The sequence below is a fragment of the Elephantulus edwardii genome, unplaced genomic scaffold (genome assembly GCF_000299155.1).
Source record: "Elephantulus edwardii isolate Elephantulus edwardi_28Jun2011 unplaced genomic scaffold, EleEdw1.0 scaffold00109, whole genome shotgun sequence".
NCBI lineage: Eukaryota > Metazoa > Chordata > Mammalia > Macroscelidea > Macroscelididae > Elephantulus > Elephantulus edwardii.
This window is the reverse complement of record NW_006399859.1, coordinates 12,148,936-12,159,667: the sequence shown is the minus strand read 5'-3', so window position 1 is coordinate 12,159,667 and position 10,732 is coordinate 12,148,936. Positions and strand designations below refer to the sequence as shown.

The 10,732-nt window shown below is 53.7% G+C and overlaps 1 pseudogene; it reads left to right on the top strand.

Moving 5' to 3' along the window:
- Positions 1-4,325: 4,325 nt before the first annotated feature.
- LOC102874606 overlaps positions 4,326-10,732 on the top strand; it is a 36,265-nt pseudogene continuing 29,858 nt past the window's right edge.

Sequence of the window (10,732 nt, the reverse complement as noted above, 5' to 3'; positions counted from 1 at the left end):
CAAGCAGGGTTGTGTCATCTCCATAATGCAGACTGTTAATAGATTTTCCACCAATCCTGATGCCACACTTCTCATAGAGCCCAGCCGCCTGGATAATCTGTACTGCATACAGGTTGAAAAGGTATGGAGATAAGACACATCCTGGTGTACACCCTTCACAATTTTGAAACATGCAGTGTTTCAATGCTCTGTTCTGATGACTGCCTCCTAATCAAAGTATAGATTTCATAAGAGCACAATCAAGAGTTCTGGGATTCCTACTCTTCTCAGAATCAGCCACAGTTTCTTATGGTACATAGAGTCAAATAGCTTTGCATAATCAATGAAACATAGATATATATCTTTCTCTGGTATCCCTTGCTTTTTCCGGGAATGTGTTTGACGTGCAGGTTTGCTCTGTCCCTGGAGTGAGGCTAGCCACCCTGGGCATAGAGTTTGAACCAGGAGGCGCCCTTCGGCCCAAGGCAGCTGACAAGTAGAGGCCATATTGTTTCTGGTTTGGCTGGCTTCTCCCAGCTCTTGGGAAGCTCTCCTTGCCAGACGGGGGGAGCGTGGTGGTGGTAGTGTAGAAATCGTGGCAAGCTTTTGGAGTAGACTGCTTTTCCAGGAATGTGTTTGACGTGGAGATTTCCTCTGTCCCTGGAGTGAGGCTAGCCACCCTGGGCCTAGGATTTGAACCAGGAGGTGGCCTTAAGTGCAAGGCAGCTGGGAAGTAGTGGCCATGTTGTTCCTGGTTTGGTTGGTTCGTCCCAGCTCGTGGGAAGCTCTCCTTGCTAGAAGGCAGGACCGTGGTGTGCAAGTGCAGAAATCGTGGCAAGCTTTTGGAGTCGACTGCTTTTCAGGGAATGTGATTGACGTGCAGGTTTGCACTGTCCCTGGAGTGAGGCTTGCCAGCCTGAGCCTGGGGTTTGAACCAGGAGGCAACCTTAACCCCAAGGCAGCTGGGAAGTAGTGGCCATGTTGTTCCTGGTTTGGCCGGCTTCTCCCAGCTCTTGGGAAGCTCGTCATGCCAGAAGGAAGGAGCATGGGGGTGGGAGTGCAGGAATTGTTTCAAGCTTTTGGAGTCGACTGCTTTCCCGGGAATATGTTTGACGTACAGGTTTGAACTGCCCCTGGAGGGAGGCTAGCCAGCTTGGGCCTAGAGATTGAACCAGGAGGCGGCCAAAAGGCAAGGCTCCTGGGAAGAAGTGGCCATGTTGTTCCTCTATTGGCCGGCTCCTCCCAGTTCTTGGGAAGCTCTCATTGCCAGAAGGCAGGAGCGTGGTGGTGGGAGTGCAGGAATCCTGGCAAGCTTTTGGAGTCGACTGCTTTTCTGGGAGTGTGTTTGACGTGCAGGTGTGCTCTGTCCCTGGAGTGAGGTAGCCAGCCTGGGCCTAGGGTTTGAACCAGGAGGCCGCCTTAAGCTAAATGCAGCAGGGACGTAGTGGCTATGTTGTTTCTGGTTTGGCTGCCTCCTCCCAGCTCTTGGGAAACACTCCTTGGCAGAAGGCAGGAGCATGGTGGTGGTAGTGCAGGAATCGTGGCAAGCTTTTGGAGTCGAATGTTTTTCCAGGAATGTGTTTGACGTGCAGGTTTGCTCTGTCCCTGGAGTGAGGTTAGCCAGCCAGGGCCTAGGGATTGACCCAGGAGGCGGCCTTAAGCCAAATGCAGCAGGGAAGTAGTGGCATGTTGTTCCTGGTTTGGGCGGCTTCTCCCAGGTCTTGGGAACCTCTCCTTGCCAGAAGGCAGGAGCATGGTGGTGGGAGTGCAGCAATTGCTTCAAGCTTTTGGAGTCTACTACGTTTTCGGAATATGTTTGACGTATAGCTTTGCTCTGCCCATGAAGTGAGGCTACCCAGCTTCGGTTTGAACCAGGAGGCAGACTTAAGCCAAGGCTGCTGGGAAGTAGTGGCCATGTTGTTCCTGGTTTGGCCGGCTTCTCCCAGCTCTTGGGAAGCTCTCCTTCCCAGAAGGCAGGAGCATGGTGGTGGGAGTCCAGGAATCGTTTCAGCTTTTCGAGTCGACTGCTTTTCCGGGAATGTGTTTTACGTGCAGGTTTCCTCTGTCCCTGGAGTGAGGCTAGCCAACCTGGGCCTGGAGTTTGAACCACGAGGTGGCCTTAAGCCCAGGGCTGCTGGAAAGTAGTGGCCATGTTGTCCCTGATTTCCCCGCCTCCTGCCAGGTCTTGGGAAGCTCTCCTTGCCAGAAGGCAGGAGCGTGGTGGTGGGAGTGCAGGAATCATTGCAAGCTTTTTCATTCGACTGCTTTTCCTGGAATGTGTTTGACGTGCAGGTTTACACTGTCCCTGGACTGAGGCTACCCAGCCTGTGTCTAGGTTGTGAACGAGGAGGCGGCCTTAAGCCCAAGGCAGATGGGAAGTAGAGGACTTGTTGTTCCAATTTTGGCAGGCTCCTCCTATCTCTTGGGAAGCTCTCCTTGCCAGAAGGTAGGAGCGTGGTGGTGGAGTGCAGGAATCGTGGCAAACTTTTGGAGTCTACTGTTTTTTCCAGGAATGTGTTTGACGTGCAGGTTTGCTCTGTCCCTGGAGTGAGGCTTGCCAGCCTGGGCCTAGGGATTGATCCAGGAGGCGGCCTTAAGCCCAAGGCAGCTGCGAAGTAGTGGCCATGTTGTTCCTGGTTTGGCCAGCTCCTCCCAGCTCTTGTGAAGCTGTCCTTGCCAGAAGGCAGGAGCATGGTGGTAGGAGTGGAGAAATCGTGGCAAGCATTTGGAGTCGACTGCTGTTTAGGGAATGTGATTGACGTGCAGGTTTACTCTGTCCCTGGACTGAGGCTAGCCAGCCTAAGACTAGGGTTTGAACCAGGAGGTGACCTGAACGCCAAGGCAGCTGGGAAGTAATGGCCATGTTGTTCCTGGTTTGGCCGGCTTCTCCCAGCTCTTGGGAAGCTCTTCTTGCCAGAAGGCAGGAGCATGGTGGTGGGAGTGCAGCAATTGCTTCAAGCTTTAGGAGTCTACTACTTTTCCGGGAATATATTTGACGTATAGCTTTGCTCTGCCCATGAAGTGGGGCTAGCCAGCTTGGGTCTAGAGTTTGAACCAGGAGGCAGCCTTAAGCCAAGGCTGCTGGGTAGTAGTGGCCATGCTGTTCCTCTTTTGGCCAGCTCCTCCCAGGTGTTAGGAAGCTCTCATTGCCAGAAGGCAGGAGCGTGGTGGTGGGAGTGCAGAAATCGTGGCAAGCTTTTGGAGTTGACTGCTCTTCCAGGATTGTGTTTCACGTGTTGGTTTGCTCTGTTTCTAGAGTACGGCTAGCCAGCCTGGGCCTAGGGTTTGAACCAGTAGGCGGCCTTAAGCCCAAGGCAGCTGAGAAATAGTGGCCATGTTGTTCCTGGTGTGGCCGGCTCCGCCCAGGTCTTGGGAAGCTCTCCTTGTCAGAAGGCAGGATCATGGTGGTGGGAGTGCAGGAATCGTTGCAAGCTTTTGCAGTCGACTGCTTCTCCGGGAATGTGTTTGACGTGCAGGTTTGCTCTGTCTCTGGAGTGAGGCTAGACAGCATGGGCCTAGGGTTTGTATGAGGAGCCGGCCTTAAGCCCAAGGCAGCTGGGAAGTAGTGGCCTTGTTGTTCCTGGTTTGGCCGGATCCTCCCAGCTGTTGGGAAGCTCTCCTTGCCAGAAGGCAGGAGCGTGGTGGTGGGAGTGAATGAATCGTGGCAAGCTTTTGGAGTTGACTGCGTTTCCAGGAATGTGTTTGTCGTGCAGGATTGCTCTGTCCCTGGAGTGAGGCTAGCCACCCTAGACCTAGGGTTTGAACCATAAGGCGGCCTTAAGCACACGGCTGCTTGGAAGTGGTGGCCATGTTGTTCCTGGTTTGGCTGGCTCCTCCCAGCTCTTGTGAAGCTCTCCTTGCCAGAAGACAGAAGCGTGGTTGTGGGAGTGCAGGAATCGTTGCAAACTTTTCATTCGATTGCTTTTCTGGGAATGTGTTTGACATTCAGGTTTACACTGTCCCTGGACTGAGGCTAGCCAGGCTGTGTCTAGGGTTTGAATGAGGAGGCGGCCTTAAACCCAAGGCAGATGGGAAGTAGAGGACATGTTGTTCCAGTTTTGGCAGGCTCCTCCCATCTCTTGGGAAGCTCTCCTTGCCAGAAGGCAGGAGCATGGTGGTGGGAGTGCAGGAATTGTGGCAAGCTTTTGTATTCGACTGCTTTTCCGGGAGTGTGTTTGACGTGCTGGTGTGCTCTGTCCCTGGAGTGAGGTAGCCAGCCTGGGCCTAGGGTTTGAGACAGGAGGCGGCCTTACGTCGAAAGCAGCAGGGAAGTAGTGGCATGTTGTTCCTGGTTTGGCCTGCTTCTCCCAGGTCTTGGGAACCTCTCCTTGCCAGAAGGCCGGAGCATGGTGGTGGGAGTGCAGGAATCGTTGCAAGCTTTTGCAATCGACTGCTTCTCCGGGAATGTATTTGACGTGCAGGTTTGCTCTGTCCCTGGAGTGAGGCTAGCCAACCTGGACCTGGAGTTTGAACCACGAGGTGGCCTTAAGCCCAGGGCTGCTGGGAAGTAGTGGCCATGTTGTTCCTGTTTTCCCCGGCTCCTACCAGGTCTTGGGAAATTCTCCTTGCCAGAAGGCAGGAGCGTAGTGTTGGGAGTGCAGGAATCGTTGCAAGCTTTTTCATTAGATTGCTTTTCCCGGAATGTGTTTGACGTGCAGGTTTACACTGTCCCTGGACTGAGGCTAGCCAGCCTGTGTCTAGGTTTTGAACGAGGAGGCGGCCTTAAGCCCAAGGCAAATGGGAAGTAGAGGACATGTTCTTCCAATTTTGGCAGGCTCCTCCCATCTCTTGGGAAGCTCTCCTTGTCAGAAGGCAGGAGCATGGTGGTGGGAGTGCAGGAATCGTGGCAAGCTTTTGGAGTCGACTACTTTTCCGGGAGTGTTTTTGACGTGCAGTTGTGCTCTGTCCCTGGAGTGAGGTAGCAAGCCTGGGCCTAGGGTTTGAACCAGGAGGTGGCCTTAAGCCGAAAGCAGCAGGGAAGTAGTGGCATGTTGTTTCTGGTTTGGCTGGCTCTTCCTAGCTCTTCGGAAGCTCTCCTTGCCAGAAGGTAGGAGCGTGGTGGTGGAGTGCAGGAATCGTGGCAAGCTATTGGAGTCGACTGTTTTTCCAGGAATGTGTTTGACGTGCAGGTTTGTTCTGTCCCTGAAGTGAGGCTAGCCAGCCTGGGCCTAGGGATTGATCCAGGAGGTGGCCTTAAGCCCAAGGCAGCCTCGAAGGAGTGGCCATGTTGTTCCTGGGTTGGCCGGCTTCTCCCAGCTCTTGGGAAGCTCTCTTTGCCAGAAGGCAGGAGCATGTTGGTGGCAGTGCAGGAATTGTATCAAGCTTTTGGAGTCGACTGCTTTTCGGGAATATGTTTGACGTACAGGTTTGAACCGTCCCTGGAGTGAGGCTACACAGCACGGGCCTAGGGTTTGTATGAGGAGGTGCCCTTAAGCCCAAGGAAGCTGGGAAGTAGTGGCCATGATGTTCCTGGTTTGGCCGGATCCTCCCAGCTTTTGGGAAGCTCTCCTTGCCAGAAGGCCGGAGTGTGGTGTTGGGAGTGAATGAATCATGGCAAGCTTTTGGAGTCGACTGCTGTTCAGGGAATATGATTGACATGCAGGTTTCCTCTGTCCCTGGAGTGAGGGTAGCCAACTTAAAATGAGGTTTTGAACCAGGAGGCGACCTTAACCCCAAGGCAGAATGGAAGTAATGGCCATGTTGTTCCTGGTTTGGCCGGCTTCTCCCAGCTCTTGGGAAGCTCTCCTTGCCAGAAGGCAGGAGCATGGTGGTGGGAGTGTAGCAATTGCTTCAAGATTTTGGTGTCTACTACTTTTCCGGGAATATGTTTGACGTATAGCTTTGCTCTGCCCATGGAGTGAGGCTAGCCAGCTTGGGTCTAGAGTTTGAACCAGGATGCGGCCTTAAGCCAAGGCTGCTGGGAAGTAGTGGCTATGCTGTTCCTCTTTTGGCTGGCTCCTCCCAGGTGTTGGGAAACTCTCATTGCCAAAAGGCAGGAGCGTGGCGGTGGGAGTGCAGAAATCGATTCAGCTTTTGAAGTCGACTGCTTTTCCGGGAATGTGTTTGACGTGCAGGTTTGCTCTGTCCCTGGAGTGAGGCTACCCAACCTGGACCTAGAGTTTGAACCACGAGGTGGCCTTAAGCCCAGGGCTGCTGGGAAGGAGTGGCCATGTTGTTCCTGTTTTTCCCGGCTGCTACCAGGTCTTCGGAAGCTCTCCTTGCCAGAAGGCAGGAGCGTGGTCGTGGGAGTGCAGAAATCGTTGCAAGCTTTTTCAATTGACTGCTTTTCTCGGAAGGTGTTTGACGTGCAGGTTTACACTGTCCCTGGACTGAGGCTAGCCAGCCTGTGTCTAGGGTTTGAATGAGGAGGCGGCCTTAAGCCCAAGGCCGATGGGAAGTAGTGGGCATGTTGTTCCAATTTTGGCAGGCTCCTACCATCTCTTGTTAACCTGTCCTTGTCAGAAGGCAGGAGCATGGTGGTGGGAGTGCAGGAATCGTGGCAAGCTTTTGGATTCGACTGCTTTTGCGGGATTGTGTTTGACGTGCTGGTGTGCTCTGTCCCTGGAGTGAGGTAGCCAGCCTGGGCCTAGGGTTTGAACCAGGAGGCGGCCGTAAGTCAAATGCAGCAGGGAAGTAGTGGCATGTTGTTCCTGGTTTGGCCTGCTTCTCCCAGGTCTTGGGAACCTCTCCTTGCCAGAAGGCAGGAGCATGGTGGTGGGAGTGCAGCAATTGCTTCAAGCTTTAGAAGTCTACTACTTTTCCAGGAATATGTTTTACGTATAGCTTTGCTCTGCCCATGAAGTGGGGCTAGCCAGCTTGGGTCTAGAGTTTGGACCAGGAGGCAGCCGTAAGGCAAGGCTGCTGGGAAGTAGTGGCCATGCTGTTCCTCTTTTGGCCAGCTCCTCCCAGGTGTTAGGAAGCTCTCGTTGTCAGAAGGCAGGAGCGTGGTGGTGGGAGTGCAGAAATCGTGGCAAGCTTTTGGAGTTGACTGCTCTTCCAGGATTGTGTTTCACGTGTTGGTTTGCTCTGTTTCTAGAGTACGGCTAGCCAGCCTGGGCCTAGGGTTTGAACCAGTAGGCGGCCTTAAGCCCAAGGCAGCTGAGAAATAGTGGCCATGTTGTTCCTGGTGTGGCCGGCTCCGCCCAGGTCTTGGGAAGCTCTCCTTGTCAGAAGGCAGGATCATGGTGGTGGGAGTGCAGGAATCGTTGCAAGCTTTTGCAGTCGACTGCTTCTCCGGGAATGTGTTTGACGTGCAGGTTTGCTCTGTCTCTGGAGTGAGGCTAGACAGCATGGGCCTAGGGTTTGTATGAGGAGCCGGCCTTAAGCCCAAGGCAGCTGGGAAGTAGTGGCCTTGTTGTTCCTGGTTTGGCCGGATCCTCCCAGCTGTTGGGAAGCTCTCCTTGCCAGAAGGCAGGAGCGTGGTGGTGGGAGTGAATGAATCGTGGCAAGCTTTTGGAGTTGACTGCGTTTCCAGGAATGTGTTTGTCGTGCAGGATTGCTCTGTCCCTGGAGTGAGGCTAGCCACCCTAGACCTAGGGTTTGAACCATAAGGCGGCCTTAAGTACAAGGCTGCTGGGAAGTGGTGGCCATGGTGTTCGTAGTTTGGCTGACTCCTCCCAGCTCTTGGGAACTCTCCTTGCCAAAAGGCAGGGGGATGGTGGTGGGAATGCAGAAATCATGGTAAGCTTTTTATTCGATTGCTTTTCTGGGAATGTGTTTGACGTTCAGGTTTTCTCTGTCCCTGGAGTGAGGGTATCCAGCCTAAGTCTAGGGTTTGAACCAGGAGGCGACCTTAACCCCAAGGCAGTTGGGAAGTAGTGGCCTTGTTGTTCCTGGTTTCGCCGGCTTCTCCCAGCTCTTGGGAAGCTCTCTTTGCCAGAAGGCAGGAGCATGTTGGCGGGAGTGAAGGAATTGTTTCAAGCTTTTGGGGTCAACTGTTTTTCCGGGAATATGTTTGACGTACAGGTTTGAACTGTCCCTGGAGTGAGGCTAGCCAGCTTGGGCCTAGAGATTGAACCAGGAGGCGGCCTTAAGCCGAATGCAGCCGGGAAGTTGTAGCCATTTTGTTCCTAGTTTGGCTGGCTTCTCCCAGCTCTTAGGAAGCTCTCCTTCCCAGAAGGCAGGAGCGTGGTGGTGGGAGTGCAGGAATCTTTTCAGCTTTTGGAGTCGACTGCTTTTCCGGGTATGTGTTTGACGTGCAGGTTTGCTCTGTCCCTGGAGTGAGGCTAGCCAACCTGGACCTAGAGTTTGAACCACGAGGAGGCCTTAAGCCCAGGGCTGCTGGGAAGTAGTGGCCATGTTGTTCCTGTTTTCCCCAGCTCCTTACCAGGTCTTGGGAAGCTCTCCTTGCCAGAAGGCAGGGGCGTGGTGGTGGGAGTGCAGGAATCGTTGCAAGCTTTTTCATTCGCCTGCTTTTCCCGGAATGTGTTTGACGTGCAGGTTTACACTCTCCTTGGACTGAGGTTAGCCAGCCTGTGTCTAGGGTGTGAACGAGGAGGCAGCCTTAAGCCCAAGGCAGATGGAAAGTAGAGGACATGTTGTTCCAATTTTGGCAGGATCCTCCCATCTCTTGGGAAGCTCTCCTTGTCAGAAGGCAGGAGCATGGTGGTGGGAGTGCAGGAATTTTTTCAAGCTTTTGGAGTTTACTGCTTTTCCGGGAATATGTTTGACGTACAGGTTTGCTGTGTCCCTGGAGTGAGACTAACCAGCTTGCGCCTAGAGTTTGAACCAGGAGGCGGCCTGAAGCCAAGGCTGCTTTGAAGTAGTGGCCATTTTGTTCCACTTTTAGCCGGCTCCTCCCAGGTCTGGGGAACCTCTCATTGCCAGAAGGCAGGAGCGTGGTGGTGGGAGTGCAGGAATCGTAGCAAGGTTTTGGATTCGACTGCTTTTCCGGGATTGGGTTTGACGAGCAAGTGTGCTCTGTCCCTGGAGTGAGGTAGCCAGTCTTCGCCTAGGGTTTGAACCAGGCGGCGGCCTTAAGCCGAATGCAGCAGGGAAGTAGTGGCTATGTTGTTCCTGGTTTGGCCGGCTCCTCCCAGCTCTTTAGAAGCTCTCCTTGCCAAAAGGCGGGAGTGTGGTGGTTGGAGTGCAGGAATCGTGGCAAGCTTTTGGAGTCGACTACTTTTCCGGGAATGTGTTTGACGTACAGGTTTGCTCTTCCCTGGAATTAGGCTAGGCAGCCTGGGCCTAGGTATTGATCCAGGAGGAGGCCTTAAGCCCAAGGCAGCTGCGAAGTAGTGGCCATGTTGTTCGTGGTTTGGCCGGCTCCTCCCACCTCTTGTGAGGCTGCCCTTGCCCAAAGGCAGGAGCGTGATGGTGGGAGTGCAGGAATCGTGGCAAGCTTTTGGATTCGATTGCTTTTCCAGGCATGTGTTTGACGTGCAGTTTTGCTCTTTCCCTGGAGTGAGTCTAGCAAGCCTGGGCCTAGGGTTTGTACGAGGAGGCGGCCTTAAGCCCAGGGCAGCTGGATAGTAGTGGCTATGTTATTCCTGGTTTTGGCGGATTTTCCCAGCTCTTGGGAAACTCTCCTTGCTAGAAGGCAGGAGCGTGTTGGTGTGAATGCAGAAATCGTGGCAAACTTTTGGAGTCGACTGCTTTTCCGGGAATGTGTTTGACGTGCAGGTTTGCTGTGTCCCTGGAGTGAGGCTAACCAGCCTTGGTGTAGGGTTTGAACGAGTAGGTGGCCTTAACCCAAGGCTGCTGGGAAGTAGTGGCCATGTTGTTCCTGGTTTGGCTGAATCGTATCAACTCTTGGGAAGCTCTCCTTGCCAGAAGGCAGGAGCGTGGTGGTGGGAGTGCAGGAATCGTGGCAAGATTTTGGATTCGACGACTTCTCCGGGAATGTGTTTGACGTGCAGGTTTCCAATATCCCTGGAGTGAATATAGGCAGCCTGGGCCTAAGGTTTGAATGAGGAGGCGGCTTTAAGCCCAAGGCTGCTGAGATGTAGTGGCCATGTTGTTCCTGGTTTGGCCGGTTCCTCCCAGCTTTTGGGAAGCTCTCCTTGCCAGAAGGCAGGAGCGTGGTGGTGGGAGTGACGGTATCGTGGCAAGCTTTTGGAGTCGACTGTTTTTCTGGCAATGTGTTTGACGTGCAGATTTGCTCTGTCCCTGGAGTGAGGCTAGCCAACCTGTCCTAGGGTTTGAATGAGGAAGCGGCCTTAAGCCCAAAGCAGTTGGGAAGTCGTGTCCATGTTATTCCTGGTTTGGCCAGCTCCTCCCATCTCTTGGAAAGCTCCCCTTGCCAGTAGGCAGGAGGGAGGTGTTGGGAGAGTAGGAATAGTGGCAAGCTTTTGGAGTCAACTGCTTTTCTGGGATTGTGTTTGATGTGCAAGTTTGCTCTGTCCGTAGAATGAGGCTAGCCAGCCTGGGTGTAGGATTTGAACGAGGAAGCGGCCTCAAGCTCAAGGCAGCTGGGAAGTAGTGGCCATGTTGTTCCTGGTGTGACTGGCTCCTCCCAGCTCCTGGGAAGCTTTGCTTGCCAGAAGGCATGAGCGTGGTGGTGGGAGTGCAGTAATCGTGGCAAGCTTTTGGAGTCGACTACTATTGCAGAATGTGTTTGAGGTGCAGGTTTGCTCTGTCTCTGGAGTGAGGTTTGCCAGCCGGGGCCTAGGGTTTGAACCAGGATGCGGCCTTAAGCTCAAGGCAGCTGGGAAGTGGTGGCCATGTTGTTCCTGGTTTGGCCAGCTCCTCCCAAGTCTTGGGAAGTTCTCCTTGCCAAAAGGCAAGAGGGTTGTAGGGGGAATCCAGGAATCGT